The sequence below is a fragment of the Corvus cornix genome, chromosome 5 (assembly GCF_000738735.6).
Source record: "Corvus cornix cornix isolate S_Up_H32 chromosome 5, ASM73873v5, whole genome shotgun sequence".
Classification (NCBI taxonomy): domain Eukaryota; kingdom Metazoa; phylum Chordata; class Aves; order Passeriformes; family Corvidae; genus Corvus; species Corvus cornix.
Genome location: NC_046335.1, coordinates 43,665,375 through 43,688,053, shown reverse-complemented (window position 1 = coordinate 43,688,053; position 22,679 = coordinate 43,665,375).

The window sequence follows — 22,679 nt, the reverse complement described above, 5'->3', positions numbered from 1 at the left end:
AGCAAAAATAGTTTGCAGACACTGTCCTGAAAACTGAACTGCCATTAACATCTTGTAAGCAGTAAATTTGCAGCAGAAGAATATTGGAATGATATGCCTGTGAAATGCCAAAGGCCTCTGATTTATCTCTAAGCAGAATGTTTCAGCTACATCTACATAAATATTTTAACAGGAATTTAATTTTAATTTTAGTCGCACAATAAATCTCTTTATTGTACCACATCTTCTTGTCCTAAATAAGTTACCTATTGTGTTATGAGCATGAAGATGGTTGTGTTCATTCATCTTTCTGGCTTGATGGATAGTCTGAAAACACAATGTATCAATGCACCTATTTACATAAAAATCTTCCCACCAGCTGTTTAATTTTGTTTAGACCATGTGTTAATTTAGATTTAGCTTATTCAATGACCATTAAGTGACTGTATCTGACTCCAACTCTGAACCTCTCAAGGGTTCACCAAAACAGAACAAGAGTAAAAAAGACAAAAAGGAAGTCTAAAGTAGGTGTATTGGCAGCTGTATATTCGCCTGCAGAGGAAAAATGTCAGACCTTTACTGCTTATTTTCTTTTCAGTGCATTTCATAAAGAGCAGTAGGAACTCAGGCAGCTACCGTCTGACTGACCCTTACTGTGCATTTCAGATATCATTGCTGTTGCAGTTTGATTGAGTAGTGTTAGATATGGTGAAAGTGTTTAGCTGGTAATTTATAATGTCTTCAGAGGATGATAAACTGGGCATGAATTACTTTTCTTGCTTGACAGAATGCTGGAAATAAGCTCCTAATGGTAGAAAGCTTTTTGTGAGCAGGCAGTCTGGAGCAGTGTTGCCTGCCCTTCCCAAGTCTGTTTGGCACAGGCTGCAGAACCAGGAATGCTGACAGTGTGAATGAAAAGGCACATCTGTACACAGCCCTTTGCCATTCTCTTTGCAAGCTCTTTGCAAGCTCTTTACTTGCTTTCTTGATGAAAGAAAATTGTGATGGAACTACTGTAAATCTCCCTTCAGCCATATGAATTCAGTCTGTACAAGTCATACTGCCCTGCCTGAAAATTGATTACCACTTCTGATTTATTCAATCTCAGCACAGGATTTTTGCTCTAGCACTCAGAGGGTAACAGGCACAAGTGTGAATAACAACTGGCAGCTGGAACTAGGCTGTTAAGGAAGAGATTTTCAAAGGCTTAAACGGAAGCTAATATCAAGCAGCTCTAATCAAGTCTTCCACTGTAAGCTGGGTACCTATCACTCATTTTTACCTCTGAAGATCCTCTCATAAAACTGTCCTGTTTTGTAATTTTTTTTAATTGGAGACAAGCATAAGTATAGGTGCTTACAAATCTGTTGGCTTAATTTTGAAAATCTGACTCTAAATTGTTATCTAAGGAAGTTTTAGGCTGCAAGCCAAATTGGCATAAATAGGTAGAGACACATTATTATATCCTCCCTCAAGGCAGTTGTCTGCTCTACAGAGAATTAAGATAACAGCAGACATTAAGGTTGTCTAATCAGTATAATTTAGCAGACCTAAGCTGATTATAAAAGTTTTAGAAAAGAGTAACTGGACATTATGCAAAAACACTTGGATATCTTTAACCCAGATGACTGTACTCGTCAGTGCATAAAAATGTGTGGTACATAAACAGAGAGGTGGAAATGGAAAAGGAGGTGCAAAGATGGCCTGTTGAAGGATAGGCTCCAATATAACACAGGGCACTGCAATGCAATCCTCTTTTCTGCTTTGAAAGGTAATTTGTAGTTGTCTTGGTGATTATTCAGTCACTGACTTCTCTATTATGCCCGTTAAGCCTGGGATTTCTTCTTTCTTATTAACCACTTTAGTCTTCCTCTTGTGTCTTCCATCTCCCCCATTGTCAAGTAAGGTGACCAGAAAAGACTTTAAAGGGAGTTAGAAACAGCAGTCTCCTCCTTGGGCAGGTTTTAAAGCAGGTTTATGCAAAATCTGGGATTGTGATTTTCCTTAGTACCACTATGACTGCCACAAAAGTTTTTCTTTTCATGCTAAAGTGTACAATGGAGAAAGGAGAATTGCAGAAAATACTCTGTTGTACTTCACACATCTTAGCAATAAGTTAATAGACCTACTTAGGGACAAAGATGTTCAGCCATTCTTTGTGCTTAATTAATAGAATAATTGGATATCTGGTTAAATGGGATCCTTGGAGGTCATCTGGTCCAATCTCCAGCTGGAAAGAGGACTATTGACCAAGACCAAATCAAAAGTGCCTTGGGTTTCACTGATTCCGTCTCTTGTCTTCTACTGTGCTACATGTTATGCTGTATGAAAGTGGTCTGTCTTCCCCAATGTCTCTTGACACTATGCATTTTTAGACATAGGCCACCAGCTCACCAAATCTTTCTTCAGTTCAGATACACAATACTTAGCATTATTTTTTTTAACCCCATTTCCTATATTTTCCCTGAATTTCTGGCCCAGCCTGTAAGCTATGGAGCTCTCTCATGACTGAGTCAACCATTCCCCTTCTGACGGATTGTGAGAATGCCTTATGTTTCTATAATTGCAGCCCATTGGGAAAGTTCAGAGCTCAATGGTCCTTATGCTCACTGTTCATTTTTTATGGTGTAGGGAACTACAGCAGATTCTATCATAAAGCCTGTGGGAGCACTGGCTGATTCCAGGCCAGGAAAGGGCTCATTCTCTCTGTTCCACTTCAGTCACTTGTTTGTGACTGCTCATTTTTGCTCTTTGAAATCCTCTCCCAGACACCTAACTCTTTTGCTTTACTTAGGTACAGCAAAATATTATGAGCAGATTAATCTGTAAAGATGTAATTAAATAGCATCAGATTGCCAATAGTCAATAGTCAGGTAGCTAAAACTCTCACAAGGGAGTGCAATGTCTCCCAGAAAGCAATGCAATATTTATGTTACATGAAATTTCTTTTGTCCTTAAATTCTTCCATTTTGATCAGCAGGTGATTTGAGGGATCTACTTGAAATAACTGACACAGTTAACTCACAGATCAGTCTGCTTTGATCAGAAGGTCACAACTGCACTCTTCCTTTACACAGGAAGTTCTTCACAAATCATCTTCCTGAAAAGATTGAATAATGACAAAATTAGCTTTTCTTCAGAAATTAAGAACTTCTAAAATCAGAAAAGAGATTTGAATGCAAATTATGAACAGCCTCTGGCAGATTTAGTGAGATTAGTGGTCTGTCAATGACACTTTGGACCAACAGAAAGTTCATTCCTTCAAATCTGCACAGCTCAAATAAAACAATACTTATTTCTCTCCTTTCCTGTCTTTCATTTGAGTATGACATTCTGAATTTGAACATTTCCCGGAAAGAGCTGCAACACTAAATTAGTACACTCTACTAAAATATTTATCACAATTCTGGAATCCTTTCTGGGACAGACAGGTCACAATTGTGTACAAATATACAGCATGAAAATGGGAAGACAGCCTGTCTTGCCCCAGATAGTTGACATGTTACACCAACACCAGCAGCTTCATAGGGAAGATAGACCAAGTGAAAATTATGCACTGTCCAATTAATACAAAGGGCAACACAAATAATGCATCTGTTTAAAGGACTAGCAAAACTGATAAGCTTTAGATGTACTAGGAGAGATAAACAAAGTAAGATATTCTGTGACACAAAGAAACACTTGGGTAGTACCTGTCTTTTCTGTCCCCAGACACAGTGATGCGAAAAGCCATTTGCCTAAGAACCGTGATGCAATTATCAGGGTAGAGTGCAAGATTTTCATTGGTAAAGTGACTGAGTACCTTCCTTAACCTGCTTCAAATTATGCTAGTTGTCACTTTAGATTCCAGATTTGGGAAGAGAAGGGTAGACTTCTGCTATTCCTGTTGCAAATTACAAGCCTGGCATCCTGTTTAGAGATCTTTTACAATGCAATTCCCTCAAGATGGCTGGGAGATCCTTGGAGTAACTCAAGTGCCAAAGGATAATGTTTATTTCTAGGGCTAAATAATGAGGTTTATCGATTTCTTGTGCACTTATCCAACAGAAACAAGCTAATATTGTGCAAAGCCGAAGGGACAGGGAAAGAATTCCCTGGGATATATTTCATATGCTAAAGATATTATTGAAATTTAGGTGCCCATCTTGCTCAGAATCTCTGCTCAACAGAACAATTGTGCAAATTGCCTCTGACTAATGACAATAAAAGGCCTGAATCTCTCTAGTCCCTGGAAAATTTAAAATCTGAATTTAATGTATTGCAGCCTCATTTCTGAACTAATGCAGTTGTATAAAATACATTTTGTTTAAAAGAATGTTTTGCTGGAGAGAGAGAAGTACAAAAGATGTGTTTCAGAATGCTACTGACAACAGTGGTTCTTAAAATAAAAGAGTATAGGGAAGAATATTGAAATCTACCCATTTATCACAGCAACAATAACCATTATTAATTGTTATTGTTATCCATTTTGTCCATATAGTCTGATAAGATATTAAATCCTGTTGTGTGGGTTCTCAGGAACAATGAGGTGATTTACGATCAGTCTTCGAGCATTTAGAAAAATATTCACATAAAGCCAAATAATCTTTAGTAGCTCACACTAATTCAGATACCCCCCATGTTTTTATTGAGGTGGTTTCTGTGCCAAGAAATTTTTGGCTTTCTCATGGTCAGGTTCACACCTTTTAAAGCCTGTAATACACATAGACTCTTTAGCCCTTTAAGTACAGCACAGCATAGCAAATTTAGCAATGTGTAGGAGCTACCTTTGATCTGTCAAGACTTGGGCAATAACCACCTCACTTCTGCCTATATTTTCTACTTAAAAGAATCTGCATGCTTTTTCTGCAGATTCCACAAGAGAATGGGGTCTGCTGCTGACTTCTGATCCCACACCAACCTAGCAGCCAAAACCACCTCTGAAGGAAACATTATACCACTGAATAATTACACTGAGCTAGAGCACATATGCCCTGATCAGGATTTGTACTGCAGATATGTAAAAGAAGATCTCACATCTACCTCAGAAATTTTTGAGTCTGAGATTTCAAGGGATTTACAAACGAAAGGAGAAAATCAAAATCGAACTGCTCTGCATGTACACATACATTCATATAAATGCCTGCTCCTTAGAAATTTCCTTAATTGGTTGAATTAATGTAAACATCACAGAAGAAATATCTTGAGAAGTCAAAGTACAGCACTGATCTTGTAAAGGTGAATTTCAAAATATTCAATACTCACTGTGATTTAGGAAAGCTCTAAAGAAATACAGAGATTCTATAAAGGCCTCTATAAAGGTCTCAAGTGACTTGTGCTGGTGGTGTGAACTGAATACCTGCTGAAGACAACTTGCAGCACAGAAACTTCCTTCCTTCCATAAAACAAGGCACAAAAACTCCCGCAGCAAGAAAAATCTTAAAAGTATGATGAGACTACAGCACATTTTCTTTTCACTGGGATACATATGATGTAACTACCAGTACTTCACAAAGGAAATACTTTGGCTATCATAAACCACTTTGAAGTAGTTCACAGAAACCACCCAAATCCTCAACTAATTCACAATTTAATCTGTATTTCACAGTCAGTGATATGTAAGACTATGTTATTTCCCTCTTCCTCTGCTCCATTACAGTTCTTCACAGAACCTGCTTTAAAAGCATTGTCAAAGTGTCCGAGTGTTTTTTAAGCAGGGTGCAGCTGTCTATATCCTTCAAATATATCATGGCTTTCCTTCTGAGGTCAGTTTTTAAAAGCCACAGGATTTTGCATCAACAAAGAAGTCTCAGCAGCAATATAATCATGTGGATTATGTTAAACTGGACCAGCTGAAGGACTAGCTGAAGCCCTGTAAAACTCATGGGTGTTGCTGAACTTTGGTATTTACATAAGAGAAATGTACAGCAAACTAATTACAGTTTCTACCCTGTGTACTGTCATTCATTTCACACCTTCCCCGAGTAACATTCTCTCAGCAGTCATGAAGCAAACTACCCCCAAAGGTCACTTGTAAAGCCATTATAGAGAATCTGATTCTGGACATTGCTTCTGGGCTCTAATTGGAAGCTATATCATTTTGACTTGTCACAGCTCAGTTGTGTGTGTGTCTGTTGGTGGGACCATTCATATCTATAAAGCCTCTTGTGGTCTTAAGGACCTTGCAGTGCTGAAGGAGCTTGCTGAGTCAGGATCTCTGACATTACATGGTCATTCAATGTTTGTTAACTGTGAACTAAGAATCCCACCGATAAATCCAGTGGAGGAGAACTTATTCTACCATTTGTTCCTCAATGTCAAAGCTCTTTAGAAATGAACTGTAATTAGTGCCCCATGGTGAAGACAAACATAATCATCCTCGTTTTAAAAAGGGAGGAAAATAAGATCAAAGGTCTGTCCCAATGTCATAGTGAATCAATGAAAGGAGCTTCCAGGAGCCCACTGTCCATTAAGGTGTGAACAGTGCCAGACTTGGGCAGAATGCGGCAGCAGCTCCATCTGATGGGGTTTGCCTGATACTTCTGCTTTTGAACCTCAGCAGAACATAACCTACCCAATAAAAATATTTGATGAAACATTATGCAGAGCACTAAGAAGCTGGTCTCCATGGACAATAGACTCGAGTATTACCTTATCCAGCTGTCTCAATAATACAGGGTCCAGGGTCCTCCTGTGGATGAGAAACAACAATGTATAATGCTGCTGGGCACTGGCACGGAATTTTCTGCCTCTCCTGGCAATGATATTTCCCCTTGGACTCTGGGAAATCAATTAATTTCTTTTCAAAATCTGAGGGCCAAAAATTTTTTAGTATTTGGTCCCCAAGGTACTTGCATAGGAAAAGGGTTGGTTGGTTGGTTTGTTTGTTTGTTTTGTTGTTTTGTTTTGGGGGTTTTTCTTTTGTTTTGTTTGGGGGGGGGGCAGAGGGGAAGTTTTTGTGTGTGCATCTACCAAGGAAATTATTTTTGAAAAAAATTATGAGAAAGCTGTTCCTCCTAAAACTTTTAAAATCACTCTGAAAGTCTAAATTCATAGAAGTAATCTGGTCTCTCATTTTAGTAAAGCAGAATGAGGAAAGAGGAATAAAAGGCAAAAAAAAGACTAACTGCAATACGGCACACTCAGGGCATGTATCAGAGAGACGCGCATGCAGATGGTCCATGAGTGATTTGAAAAAGGTTTCAAATGCTTCTACCTCAGGATATGTCATTATCTGCTAGCTATCACATGGAACTGAAGTTTGTATTAAATCAGTCAGCTTCATGCCTAGTAGATAGTAAATCTTTATATAACATTCAGTGGAGCTATTATATCACAGTTTCACAGCCTTCCTCCTAGCTGTTAAGCATTCTTTTTCCCTGTGTCAGATTTTTAACAGTGGTTTTCTCCCTATTTCATCAGAGGAAGGTGTTTAGTCCTTTTTGTGGTGGAGTACTTTTAAAAAATCTATTAATTTCTCAGCATGATTCACCAGACTGTTCTTGTATGCCAAACTCCCCCCTGCCCATCATGATCTGGCTACCTGCTCACTCAAACAAGTTTAATTTCTTCCAGGGGATATTAACTCTAAATCCCAAGGGCATGCTTATCCACCCTGCCTGTTATTTCAGGACTGCTCCTTGCTTGTGCTGCGGCTCTAATTAGTCAGCTGGCCTGCAAACCTCTGGTTCCAAGAGAAAATGCCAGCACAGTGCACTAAGCCCCTGTTCCAGCATTGAGTCCCGCTTCAAACGGCAGTGTCTCCAAAGTGGAGGCATGGGAGATGGAGAAGAACAGTGTGTCTTAGCCTGACTTTCCCCCGCAGTTGATTTAGTTTGTCTGAGTTTTTGTTTACTGGGAATCTTTAACGGGCTCTGCTGTCGATAAGGCAAGAATTGTTTTCTGCTTAAAATGCAACGGGTGGGTGGGTGGGTGGCTGGAAGAGGCAGGCGCGCAGAGCAGCTCAGGATGCGGCTGGAGCCGGGAGTTGCCAGGCAACTGCTGCCTGCAGCGGCAGCGGCATCGCCCGCCGGCACCGCAGCCTGCGGGACAGGGCTCCGGGACACCCGCTCCCCTCCGCTCCCCTCCGCTCCCCTCCGCTCCCCTCCGGTGAGAGGTTTATACTCGTTTTCCACTGCCTAGGAGATGTGCAGGGATGTTCTCGTGCCAAAGCTGTTGAGCAGCAAGGGTGTTCCTGCGGCGAACGATTTTGGTATTTAGCTCCGTTTTTGTGCTTAGGGAACAATCCTGTTGCTGCTTTCTTCAGAAAAGTGATTGCTAAAGAGCATTTATAGCTAAAGTCATGTACATTCCCAGGCATGATGAGCTTTTCAGTTAGACTTCCCCTCTTATGCCTGATATTGACCTAACACAGGTGAAATGATTTCAGTATTTCCTTGAGGACGATATAAGATCTGTTTTTGTCAGCAGAACTGTGCGTTTATGTATCAGCATATTTTCAATACAGGAGTCTGCCTTAGGTAAAATTGTAGATGTCACCTAAGACAGTGGTCTGGGAATCTCCTGCACACCCTCAGGCTCCTGAATGTGGTCCAAGTCCAGTCCCCCAACTTCAATTTCTGTGTTCTGACTTTTCTCTGTGTGGAAGGAAAGAGCAGATGGAAATTTGCGAGTAAGAATGCGATTGCAGAGGGATTTTCTATTTCAATGTATTTTTTTGGGAAATCTTAGACAGCACCTGGAAACACTAGTGTCAGAGTGCTAATTTTGATTGTAGACTCATCAAGTAGACTTTCTGAAAGAAAACCTCTGAAGATGTTTTTTACCAAGAGACAAGACTGAGATTCAGGGGCAACTGGCACGACTCTCCCATACTGGTGCAGATTTCCTCAGTTGCTTGTGGACAATATTTGTGATGGGCTTTCACTTTTCTCCCTGCATTGTGTCTGTTCTGCTTTGCACAATTTGCCAGCTGGGAACTAACACGGTGGGGAGCAAGGCATCCCCATGTCCCAGGTTAGGTCTGGGCACCTGGGCTAAAGCACCAAGACCAGTGGGCCAGTCTCTCAGACCGCACTTCCAGCAGCTGAACAGGTGAGGGGGATGGTGTCTCCCACATCCCTCCGGCAGCAGTGGCAGAGCCCTGCAGCAAATGCCTGGGTCCTGGCCCACACGGGCTGTGCTGTTGCCACCAGCTGACTGGTGCCTGAGGATCACACACCTACACTGCCAGATGTGTACAGAATATGGCTTCCTCTCCTTGCGTGCGGGGTTCTGCTGCTATCAGGGTTCTGCTGCTAGGCAAAAGCACCGTCTTGTTCACCTGCAGCTTTGTACAAAGCTCCCTTTCACTCATCAATCTGAATTAATAACACCACTTAAATATGAAAAGGTTTACCAATTACCTCCTGAGTTTTCAGTATTCGTTTTGGTGCTAACATTTGCCAAAGAAAATAAATTACAATTATAGAACTATATATTTAAAATCTCATTTGTCATGTCTTTTCCTTCTCTCAGATCATTGTTCACTGGGTTCCTTATGGATTTAGACCACTGGGTATGCTTTGTTCAGCTGTACAATTTATATCATGTAGAGACAGGGCTTTCCTTCAGGTATTCAACAAAGTAATTAACAACTCTCTGAGTGCAAACAACAGCCTCATGTGATGGATGTTCACATTTGTATCTTCTCTAATTCTGGTGCCATTCTGAACTCATTTTACTTTATGCTTTCCTGGAAGGGATTTGTTTTGTACTCCTGACTTCCATGCAAAGAGTTCTGTACTATCACCAGTTGTATCAGGAAGCAGAGCATCCAGGAGGCCTAAAGAAATAAGAAGCTGCCTTGAACACAATCATTTTCCTTCAGGTCCCCCAAGATGTCCTCTATTATTGTATACTCCTTCCTCCCCTACACAGAAACCCTTTCCATGACAACTCAGGGACTGGAAGTAGGTGCTACAGGAGACTGAATACAGTATGGCTTCTGTGGGAAAAAGGGTCCTCAATCTCACTTCAGTGAAAGAAAAGGCAATTTTCTACTCCTCTGTGCAGTTGCCTGGGACCTGGAAAAGCCCATAGGATGGATTATTTTTCCCCTACATCTTGAGGACAGACAGGTCTATGGAGAACATCAAGTCTGACAAATAAGTCTCACTTGTCGATGCATCTGGCAGAAAACAAATCAATTGCCAAATAGGAGGAAATCTGTGGGTTCCGTGGAAACCATTAGACTGTCAGCTATCACCCTTTTTAGATGCCAGTGCTTTTCTCACTCTGGTTCCAGTCAGTCTTAGGGCATTCTTTCAAAGAGAAAGAACAATCTTCTTGTCAGATGCTAATGGTATATTTGCAGTGCCGGGCACTGGGATGCGGGGTGGCACATGGTAGGTGAAGAATCCTCCTCTCACAGGGAGGGATGCTAGCTTTGTGTGTGACATAAATTTTCAGATTATGTTCATCATTTTCCAGCTCAATTAAAAATCCAGGACAGGGGGAAAAATTGAATAAAAATAAAAAGCTTTGTGGATACAAACTCTTCTTTGTTAAAAAAGTGGTTAAGGAATTGGGATAAGATCTTTCTGTGAGTGTTTTTTTTTCTGTGCAGCCAAAATGTAGCTTTTTACTCAAAAGGAACTAATACACAGATTTTTGGAGACTTTTTTGTTCTTACCTGTTTTCCTATTTGAAGTACACTAAGATGACACTTATGGGCATGATTTATTGGTGGACTTCGCAGTTCTGCGTTTATGATTGCACTTGATCTTAAAGATCTTTTCCCACCTAAATCATTCTATGATTCTATGATTAGAGAAGCTTCAAAGCAGCACAAAGGAGTTGAAATCTCTTTCTTTCTCTCTCCTCTGAAATATCACAGCCAGTGACATCGAATGAAAAGGTTTTCTGTGGTGTGGCTGACCTGGGGCCATGCCAGCTGGCTGAGTTCTGAAACAATAACAAGAAAATAGGTCACTTCCACATAGTGTTTCTTTCACTTCTTAACCCCCTAGCAGGGTGGTTTGTACTAATGCAAACCCCACAGTCATAATCTTGATAATGGATGCAAACCTCTAAAAGGTGAAGGGATAAGCAGTGTGCAATTCAGACCAGTTTTGAGAAAAAAAAAAAGTTGAAAATCTGTCAGGAAAAGCCCATTTCCATTAAATTTTTCTACACTAATCCTTTGGCTTTCTAATGTTCTGCCTTCTCCCGCAGCACATATTCCAGATATTCCACCCCAGCTTTATTATGCTACGTAAAACAAAAGCGAAAATGGGTTAAATTTCAGATTGACTGTTTGTATGTATCAGCATTTCTTTACAACTGTCCTGCATCAGGATTCTTTACAACAGAACGAATCCTCTATGTACCACCTAGACTTTCTTTACAATAGCCTCCAGGAACCTATTTAATACATCATTCACTATTCACCTGCAGATCATGTCACTCCAGTTTGTTTTCTTCAATATACATATCAAGGATGCACCAATGCACTGACAAGTTTTTTGTGCAATGGGCACTTTCAGCCATGTGTTTGGAACAATATTTTAGAAAAGTAGCAGAAATTAGATAGCAATTCAGTCCAGAGAAAGGTCAGCATTCTGATTTTTTCTTCTTCTTAATGGTCCCTAGGTTACCACTTGGGCAGAGCAGTTCTCAGGCTTGACCACAGGTCCATCTCCCCTGAAAGGAATTTGACCTGAACCAGTGACTCCTAAAGAGTGTTACGAAACATGTATCAGACTCCATTGGCTGTAATAACCAGTGCACTGTGTGCTGCTGCTTTGGGAAAAAAAAAAACAACCCTTCTTGCTATATGCTAAGGTAGAGAATGTGAAATACCTGCTTCTCCCAAGCTCTCCAGCACTGCTAATGATTTTACTATAATTTAGGCTTAAAAACCAGCAGAGCTTTACCGACATTTTCAACTAGCTGCGTGAGACTGCATTCTTACTGCCCTTGGAATTATTAATGGCAAAATCTTGTGGCTGCCTGCATACCCTAAAAAAATATTAATTTGCTTCATTTTCAATGCATGTCTCCAAATGGATTCTAAAGTCCTGAAAGAGGTATTACTCTTTTGTTATATGGAACTACTATAGTCTCTTTTTATTATGCAATTATGGAAAAAAGTTTAAATCACCACCACTTGTAATAAAAATGAAAGCTTTAGGCTCTGTGGTTTTTTAAAATTTATTTTTTGCTTTGATTTTCTTTTTGTATAAAAAGAGCAATAAAATACCAAATGTGAATCCGATTTACTTAACATATTCTCTATGACCTCTGAAGGTCAGAGAACCAGCTCAAATAAACAAATCACTAATGACTGTCACTGAAGTATGTCCACAGAAGCCTATTTTATGAACCATAAACAGGACTTTTCTACCTATTAGAGGAGCTGCAGAATGTGGCAGCAGCTTCAGTCAAATGGGGAGCTGCAGTGTGCCAGAGGGTGAAGGCTGAGATTAGGGGACTTTAGAGAGAGCAACAGGACTGTACTGCATTTCATTAGTTCAGCACAGACATGACAAGGCTAAGGACAGTTGCTCAATGAGTTCATTGATACTGGAACATATGGAAGACTCTGTCTGTCACAATCTTATTAGTGCGAGGATTTTGCTGTCCTTTGGACAGCTTTGGATGGACTTTAGAAAGCAAAGAGGATACAGCTGTTAAGCCTCACCTTTCACCTTGGCTGGGGAAGTTTCTGAGAGCGCAGATGGTGCTCAGTTTCAAGCCATGAATCACTGTCACAAAGTCTGTGTTACGTAAGGCTGTGTGGTGGGTTGATCCTGGCTGAGTGCCAGGTGCCCACCAAGCTGCTCTATCACTCTCCTTCCTCAGCAGGACAGAGAGGGAGAAAACAAGATGGAAAAAACCCCTTGTGTGTCAAGATAAAGGCAGTTTAGTGAAGCAAAAGCAAAGGCCCCTCATAGAATCAAAGGAAAACAAAAGATTTATTCTCTATTTCAGGTATGTCCAGCCACTCCCTGGGAAGTAGGGAGTGGCTGCTCTGGATGACAAACGATGCAATAAGAAGTGCCACAAGTTCCCCTTCCCCTCTGGTATAAATATACCAGCTCCAGTGCTGGGCAGGGTTGTCACTACTCCATGTGTCTCTCTCTCTTAGATTACATGCCTGGGAGTTCATATAATCACTGCTTTGCCCTATATTTTCAGTTAGTTCAAGTCCTTGAGGCCATAGAAAAAGACAAAAAAAGGCTTGCCTTAGGCCAGTGGCTGGTCTGGCCTCTTTCCTGGTCCCAGGGTGCAAGTGCTGGGAAGTTCCATTTTTCTTATGATCTTCCCTGAAGAAGTGAGGGGGAAAGCATGGCCTAGTTTAAGCAACAACTTAAGGAATGAAGTCAGACAAACTTCAGGCTGTTGGAAGACATGAAGAGTATAACTTGCAATTAATTTCACTCAAGCACTGTAATCTGCAAAGGTATGAAGAGGAGCTGAACTGTATAGTATGAACCAAAGAAGAAAACATGAAACTTCCAGCTAATAAAAGCAACTCAGAGTTTCTGAGTAAATTGTGTTCAGGCTATGTTTCCAGTGAGGTTTGCTAACGCAGCACTACAGCAGCATCTTTGCATGGTAGGTGCTGTTTGGCATGGGGTGCAGCAGAAGGAAGTTGCAGCGTGTAGGAACAGTTGGCTAAAACCTAATTCACTGTCATTACAGTTACTGCAGAACAAGCTGTGTAGAGAAAATTGTGCCCATTTATGTGGAGAACATTAAGCAGCTACTGGAAAAATGGACTCGTTAATATGGTGAAAAATGCAATATTACATATACACTATGCTTTCCCTTGTTGACAAAAGTGCATTTCAGATTGCCCAGCACACTGAAAAGTGTTGATTAATTTAAATGAACCCAAAGGGTTGGGCACCAGATACATGATTTTGGTCTAGGCTTTCAAAATAAAATTATAAAATAAATTAATTATTATTACATTACAACTATACATGGAAAATGTTTTTCTCTTCCAATTCAGTGAAAAGAATAGTTAAATCAAACATCTTTTCATATCCAGATAGATCTTTTTATGAATCACTGCTATTTCAAAGTAATAAACCAGCTTTCATAGTTAAAACACACAATAAATTGAACTTCTGAATTTCTTGATGATGTGGTGATGTTAATTTTTTCTGAAAAAATTTAATTTGCCTTTATTAAATGTCTTTCCTTTTCAACCTATACACTTAAAAATAGCAGTTTGTATAATGTTTATACATGTTCTGTGCACCACAGACTTTTGTTTCCAAAGTTTTCCCTGAAAATACAAAAAACCTTGGCCTCACAGCACATCTGAAACTGTATTACAAAGGCACGAAACAAAATGCAGGAAATCAAAGAGGTGGATTTTCAAAGCTCCTTTTGATAATCTAAGTGGAGACAATCCACCTAATTAATTTTCTCTATGTTTTAAATTCTATTAATTGTTTTCCACCACATCTGCTCTCTAGTGCGACATAGATTACTCTTAACAGGAAGCAGTAGCAGAAGATGAAAGGAAGAAAAACCCCAAATGAACATGCTATGATCTTTACAAGTAGCTACATTTGCAAGCAAAACCACATTGTATGAAGTCACATGGATTTCTTTTGTACTCTCTATTTCCAGTTACATAACACACATTTTAATGCATTGAATTAACAGTGTGCAGAGGGCCAGCACTTGGCCAATGTTCCATTTAGATGTCACTTAAGCTCTGGCTACCTCTGTCCTTTCCTAAAGCCTTTTGTGCAAAAGTTAATCTAGCTCAAGAGGGAATAGCAAACCTCATTACTAAGAGGAAGAGAAAGGACAAAGAAAGATTTTGAATAAGAATGGACCAAAATCTGACTAAGTAGCTTCAAAGTGATCTTAATAGCTTTTGGGCAGGAAAATAAATCCTTAATTTGCCATGGGAGTGAGTTTCTTCTGCTTTTATAATGTAAAAAATCATGACAATTTTTTTCCCAAGCAATGACCAAAGATTTTGTTATGGCTGTGACATCATATCAATAGAGAAATGAAAGCAGGGTAGGGACAGATGACTGCATGTAATGATCCCTTTAAATAGTTTTGGCATGTTTTCATGCTTTTTTCCCAGATGATAATTAAAGAAATCTATCAGATAATTACATAAATATATGAGATGTGCTACCCATCCCAGGAAAAGGTTAGTGCCATCACAGGCCGTGTAAATCTTCTTTTATGAAAAGGAACGCAAATGAAATGATCACCTAAGTCAAGGTTTTATAAAATATTGACTAGGATTACTTTTGCTGTGGGAGTAATTTTATTTTAATCCCTCATTTGAGATTCTGTTCCTATGTACATTAGATGATCAATCAAGAGATGTCATTGAACAGCAGGTGGGAATAAGGTCAAAACTGCAATATGCTTACTTTAAGAATTATTGAAAATTTGTTTTATAGGCTTGCAAATAATGGCATCGATCCTTATGTTCTGGTGGTGTTCCCCATAGATCCAGCTGTGTGGGAGCTGGAGAATATGCTGCTCCCAAGGAATGGCAAATTGATTCCAGACATCTTGTTGCCAGTGTCTGATGTAATTGCTACTACTTAATTTCTTTTGAAATAGATCAGAATTTTAGTTTCTTAAAAGATATTTTTGACAGGTCACAACATTTTATATTTATTGAAAATCCAGAATTTATTTTGATATTCTTTTGTAAGTGAGATGACTCCATCCCATTTAGGGCCCAAATCTACTCACAGGGCTGACTGTCATTGCTGTTGCATGTCTGCCACATTGCTGAATGCAAGATATTTCCTGACAACATTTTATTTGTTGATAAGTGTAAATAAATATGTAAATAAAATTTAAACCTCTCACTGCTCTGGAGTTGTGTAATTAAATGTGAAATGGAAGCACTGATCTTTAACATTTTCTGTCTGTTTTAGAGAGAAGAAGGGTTTCAAGAAACCCGAAAGAAAACAACAATCAATGCAGGATAGCAAAGGGGAGGTAAGGGGAGAATAAGTTCAGACAAAACCAACTTCGACAGCAGTTTTTGAGACCTGAGTTTGGCTTTGTAATCCTGATGGTCTCACAATTTCTGCAAAGGTCTGGTCCCTCTATCAGGGTACTGCAAACACACAACATTTAAATGTGTTGGCAGCCCAATTAATGTGTTTTGAGGTGCAGGGTATTTCACCCGGGTGTAGCTCTAAATGCAGGTTCAAAATATGGAGTGAAAGGGAAATTCTGGCTTTCACTGGAATGCAGTCTTTACCAATAAGATGCAAACTTGCATATCTTAGGTCATGCAGACTAGTTTGACATTTGGATGAAGAACTTTTAAACCCTGAAAATTATTTCAGTGTTGAATTCTCTGCAATACCTTCCACAGCAAATTTCCAAGCGAAACTTCTAAGAAAAAGTAAATCTCTGCAGAAAAGTTTTTGCAAGTGTAGCAAACCAGGTCTCATAGCCTAAACAAAGCCCAATAATAGCCAGCAACTGGAGAGTTTTAGTACTTAGCTGACAATAAACTTTGGATGTGTGACTCCAGTGTGTTGCACCTCATCTTCTTCTTCTGGGGAAAAAAAAATGTAGCTAATAATACTTAAAAGGCTTTTTGAAAATTAATTGAAGTATGTATAGCAGCACTAAAACACCTTAGCATCACATGTCACTGCCAAGTGCTATTGTTGTTATTGTGGGATGAACAATAGCAGCAGCCAGAGACTGGACCAATCCAGGACTAAAAATATCCAGGGATAAAGGCTTCCAGAAGCTTCAAAAGAAGCAGTCACCAAAGCTCGTGGCAGTTCACCAGGAGAACTTCCCAAAGCATCTGTGCCTTTCTCAGTTAACAGCTTCACATAGGTTACTCATTAGGCTTTCATTTTAACAAAACAAGAAAGAGGGTTTTTTTTTGTGAAAATTCCTTTACAAAAATAAAGTTCATAGATTTTCTTCACAAAAGCATACAAAAGAGTTCTCCTTAAATCTACCCACACTTTATTTTCACCTGTAATCATTCCAGGAATTTTCCTCACCCTTCTATCTGACTTGGCTTTGTAATTATTGTCTGTCATATAGTAATTTGTACGCAAAGTTCTCTCGTGTTAAAAATTGCTGGATAGAAGTTTTTATGATTGACCTAAGTTTGACACAGCAGTGTAGGTGCATTATAATCAATAAAATTCTAAATGATATGAGAATGTATTTTTTCTGACTGTAATGACAACGAAGAGGGAAATTATTTACTAATAGTGAGTAGTCTAGAGAAACAGTGCTATTAACTACACCATGCAAAAAGCACTTCACAGACATGCCAGAGCAGTCCTGAAAGCTGTGGCTATGCCACACTTCACCTGAAGTTAATAACATTTTCCTCAATAACTCACTGAAATACTCATATTTCTTTCTCTTCTGGAATTATTGCTCTCCTTTATGCCATACTCCAAGACAGACAAGACATTTTCATACCCTTCATATGACTGAAATTTGAATTACATTTCACTATTGCAACAGATTTAATTTTGATCCTTGCATACCTGGATCTGACAAGGGATAAGGAGAAATGTAAAATTATCTAGATTGGGACTGCAGAGTTGTTAGTACAATGGAGACTTGGTTAGGGGAGGACTGCATACAGGTGTGGATGTTTTAGTGCATTTTGTGCACATGCAAAGGCGCACACACACAGGCTATCAGTTTGCAAACTGTATTTCTTGGACTTTTGCCTGCAGAACTGTAACACTGCTAAAGGCATTTGTAACTGCAGGTACCTTCCTAAGACGCATCTGATACTTTCCATATGACTTTTTACTTCTGTCATGTTTTTAGGTGACAGTGTATAAGGGCATCATTTCAGGAGTAAAACACTTGAACTCACAGTGTTAGAGCCCAATTTCTGCATAAAGCCATAGTTTAATGGATGATGGCACATTCTGGAAATCCGTTAATGTATTGTTATCTAAGGATAGCAACAACTGGGTTTTGAAAGGCTAAAGGAACCATCAGTGGTATTATCTATTCAACCCTTCTGAGAAATTCCTTTTTCTCCCAAATAAATTGTGGGAGTTATACCACACCTAGACCATGATTTTGCATTGTCCAATGCAATTGAGCAATAATTCACAACAGGCATTCCCAATGTAAGGGAAATTCTGAACAATTAAATGTGACATGATTTATAGATAATTTTGAATAGTGAAAAAGAAATATATGCCCTTTTTATTTGGCATATAAAGAAATACCCAAGCTCTTAGAAAAATCTTTCTCATGTCTCCTGAACCACCTTAGGAGATCCTTCTGTTTCCTCCTTTGAAAGCACTCCTAAAAAGATATTCAAATTCTCCAAACTAGCCAAAGATTTAATTCCATGTACTGTATGTTGCAATAATCCAGTTGTTCTGTGTCTAATTAATAACTTAAATTGAGCAAAAGGAACTTGATACTTATTACTATCTAGATACATGCAGGGAACGCCCTTTCTTCGTTATGTTTTAAATATTGATCTTTTCATATTACTTGATGATCAAGCTGGTTTGGAGACTGTGAGTACCTGTTAGCAAGGAGATTTAGCTACCAGTTTAAGAGGGAAATAGCATTTCCCCAATATTTACAGTATTAATCATAATGGAGTTTTTTTCCAGAACCATGGTGTAACATTCAAAGCTAAAAAAAGAAAAGAAAGGAAAAAAAAGAAGAAAAAATATCCCAGAGAAAATTTGATTTATTTTTATGGAAGTGAAACTAAACTATTTTCATGACAATGCAGAGATAAATTCAGAGTAATGGCTTCATTGCTCTGTATTATGTGGTCCCTTTAAGTTTTGATTGTCAGCAACAGTCTTAAATAAATTATAGCCATTAAGTCAAATTGTCTGCTCTTTACTCATTTTTTTTTCTGAGATCTTAATTGAAAATATCCTATTAAATAAAGTGTCTGAATGCTTATGCTAAGACATTGAGGTAACAAAAAGGTTTTAAAAATATAAAATTAGTGTGTATTATGTTACATCAGAGTCTCTTTATGAGTCCTTTGGTAAACAAGTATATGACAGATGCCTTAGCAGAAATCCTTATTTTGAAGGAAGTTTTAAGACCTGTGTAGACAGTTTGGCTCAGCAGGTCTGCATGGACAACTACTCCTTGAGGGCCTCACTGACTTGGCTGCATGCTATGTCTGCAATGATTGAGTGATTAGTTGTGTTGGAAGAGTAATCCAGGGAACTACAGGCCTGTCAGCCTGACCTCGGTGCCAGGGAAGCTGGTGAAGCAGATCATTTTGATTGCCATCGCACAGCACGAGCAGGAAAACCAGGGAACCAGGCATAGCCAGCAAGAGTTTGGGAAAGGCAGGTCCTGCTTGACCGACCTGAACTTCTATTACAAGCTGAACTTCTATTTACAAATTTAGTAGGTGAAGGAAAGTCTGTGGATGTCACTTGCATGCACTTTAGTAAAGCCTTTGTCACTGTCTCCATGGCATTGTCCTGGAGAAAGTGGCTGCACGTGGCTTAGACAGATGAACTGTTCACTGGGTTAAAAACTGGGTGGATGGCTGAGTGCAAAGACTGGTGGTGCCTGGACTTAAATCCAGTCAGGCTGCTCACAGGCGGTGTTCCCCAGGGCTCAGTTTGCTTAGCCTGAAAGGAGGTTGTAGTGAGGAGGGGACCAGTCTCTTCTCCCAGGTAACAAGCAATAGGAGAAGAGGAAATGGCCTCAAGCTATACTATGGGAGGTTTAGATTGGATATTGGAAAATATTTCTTCACTGAAAGGGTGTTCAGGCCTTGGAACAGGATACTTAGGAAAGTGGTGGAATCACCATCCCTGGAAGTGTTGAAAAAACACATGGATGTGGTCCTTGGGTATACTGTTTAGTGGTGAACATGGTGGTGCTGAGTTAATGGTTGCACTTGATGATCTTAGAGGTATTTTTCAACCTAGATTCTATGATTCTATGATTCTATGATTAAGATGCAGAGCTAAGGATGGTAAGGAAAAAATGGCATCCACTTAAAACACATTAGGAGCAAGGAATCTGTATGCGTGGCTGAAGACACCTCTAGATCACCAAGAGGAATCGTGACATGGTGAGCAATTAAAAAAGTGAGTGAAGTATCTCAGCAGCCAATGAAAAAATTTCTTTCAGTCCCTGTTGTAGAAGCCATTGGGGAAATTCCTATTCCAAGGACACTTTTTAAATGGAAATAACAGCATGGTCTTGACAGAGATTGAAGTCTCAGAGGAGGAAGTTATGGAGCAACTCAGCAACTAGGACAGCAGAATATTCATTTGACAGGCCTGAAGTAAGCGTGAAGCAGCAGAGTTAATGAAAATAAATTTATCCTTAAAATGGTAACTGTGCTTGAAATACAAAAGTCACTTATTTGCTTCCTCCAACTGAAACAGGACCCAGGGAAAATCCTGCAAATTACACCTTGGCAAATTGTAATTTTGCTCAGGGGAATGCCCTGAAAAGCCTAATTAAAGAGTAAGGTAAGTAAGTGTAACCTGATATAATCATGCCAATCCTGTTCCTCTAAGGAAAAGTGTGACAGTTATCATGCAGAGTTGTTTGAAACAGTTAACAAAGGGGAGAGATAGAGGTGAATGTAATAGATCACTGGGCTGCTGGCAAAGACAAACTCTTAAAACAGGCACAAAAATTTTTTTAAATGTCCACAGGGACGATTATGATAGCAAACTACCACAATAACATCCAGAATATAATGTGGAACTTCCTGCGATGTCCAAGACTTTCCTCATATTTTTTTGCTTTGCTTGTTCCCAAGAGCATGCAGGCACAGACCAGTGAGTGTCTGAGAGGCAGCGCTAGGTATGTATGCTGTGCAGGTATATGGCATACACATGTATACACATATGTGGCTTATCAACAGCATGACATATAGAGTTATATAAATATGCCATACTTACAATGAGTATGTACTTTGCATATGGCAGGGTGAAAGTGAAGGTACCTTGGGAATACGCTAGATTTTCCTAAACATGACAAGGAATTTTCTTGGGGTACAAGATTGCAGGACATTCTTTGTGACAGTAGAAAACCCATAGATATTCCAATGTTGATGTGAAAAAGAAATTTGAAATCACCCTCAGGAGCTTATACTTTGGATGGGAACAATTGCTTAGCCAGTGCTCAAGAGTGATCGGACAAAGCTTAGAAAACATGGCTAAATATTTGTCCTTCACAGTGAAAAATGAGATTTTTAAAAATCATGAACAACTGCATACTTCCACAATCAGAATTTCTGACACCCATTTTCACAAAACAGACTTTACATCTTTTAATATTTACCAAGATGTTTTATGAACAGTGAAGGATCTAAAACATAAAAACCAAACCAAACCAACCAACCAACCAACCAACCAAAGAAAAAAACCCCAAATCCTCCATAAAAAAAAAAAAAAAAAAAAGAATTTGCTGTTGTTCAGTTGTAAGGAATCAGATACTCAATCCTTGACAGGTCTTCTTCTCAAAACCATACTTCCAGATGGCTTAAACGAGGAGCTTCTCTTTATGTTAACATATCCTTCCAGTCCTAGGAAGAAATATTGCTCTGTCTTTATACACCCAGTTATTGAGTTTGTGATTGACAGAAGTTAAAGTGAAGGAAATTACTCTATATTCAGGTCCGTGTAGTTGATTATCATGGGATTTCCTTGCCCTGAGTCCTCCCTTTCATTTCTCTGTGTAACCAAACAGGACAGGGTAAGGTTTTTCCTCAAAGAAATACGGGGAGTTTTGCTGGAGCTGATAAACCTCACTCAGTGCTTGCTCTGAGTGACAGGGACGGTATATAGCAAGGTCCTTGGCTTAGGCCAGCTCTTTCCAACAGCAATCAGGTGTTAGGTGCAGCAGGCCATCTGGGCATGGCTTTGAAGGACCTCAGCAGCAGGGGACTGGTAGGAGTTTCACTGGGATGAAAGAATGAAAGTGGAACGATCCGCCTTGTATTGCTCCTTGTCCCCCCTTTTTTCTTGCCTGTCACAAAGGGCTGTCTTGTAAGAAGAGTAATCTGCTGCCAAATACAAGGACAGTGTTGTAGCAAGGATGAAGTACAACTAATGGTAAAATGTGAGATGAAAAAGAAGAACTGTATGACCTTAAGAAGCACAGTAGTGCAAATAGGATCAAACATAATAGTACAAAAGTGAAAGATCATATACTGAGGAGAAAAGGAATTTCTGCTATAACTTGGGAGCTGATCAGCCAAAAGTGACAGAGTGGAAGAAAGATGTGGGTATATGAATCAGTCACAGAATGTCCCTGAGCAACCAGCATGCTGTGGCTGTTGGAAAAGATTAATTTTGTACTTGGGAATATCAGAAACGATGTGTCTGGCACAGAACTGTGTACTATGTATTTTGTACAAGACTCTGGTAAGGCTTTGTGTATATAATTGTAGCTACCTTTTTTCAGGAAAAATGAGGGAGGAAGAACAAATTTAAACTAAAGGATGGTGGCAGTATCACAAACCATCCAGTTTTGGTCTCTTCCAATCTGTGTTTCTGAATAAAAGGGGAATGAAGAGCTTTGCTCTAGAAGTATATATTATTTTTTTCTGAATCCATGTATAAAGCACAGAATTTAAAGCAGTATTTTCACTAGATTGATTTTGTATGTCTCAGTAAAGCCTTACAATGCAAAAATGTTGCAGTTGAATGTTAAGCAATACAGATGAGACTAAGCTCCATATGAGCTACCTTTCTCACCAGGTGTTAATACTGTTCAGACAGTGTCTCATTTTCCTGGGATGAAAA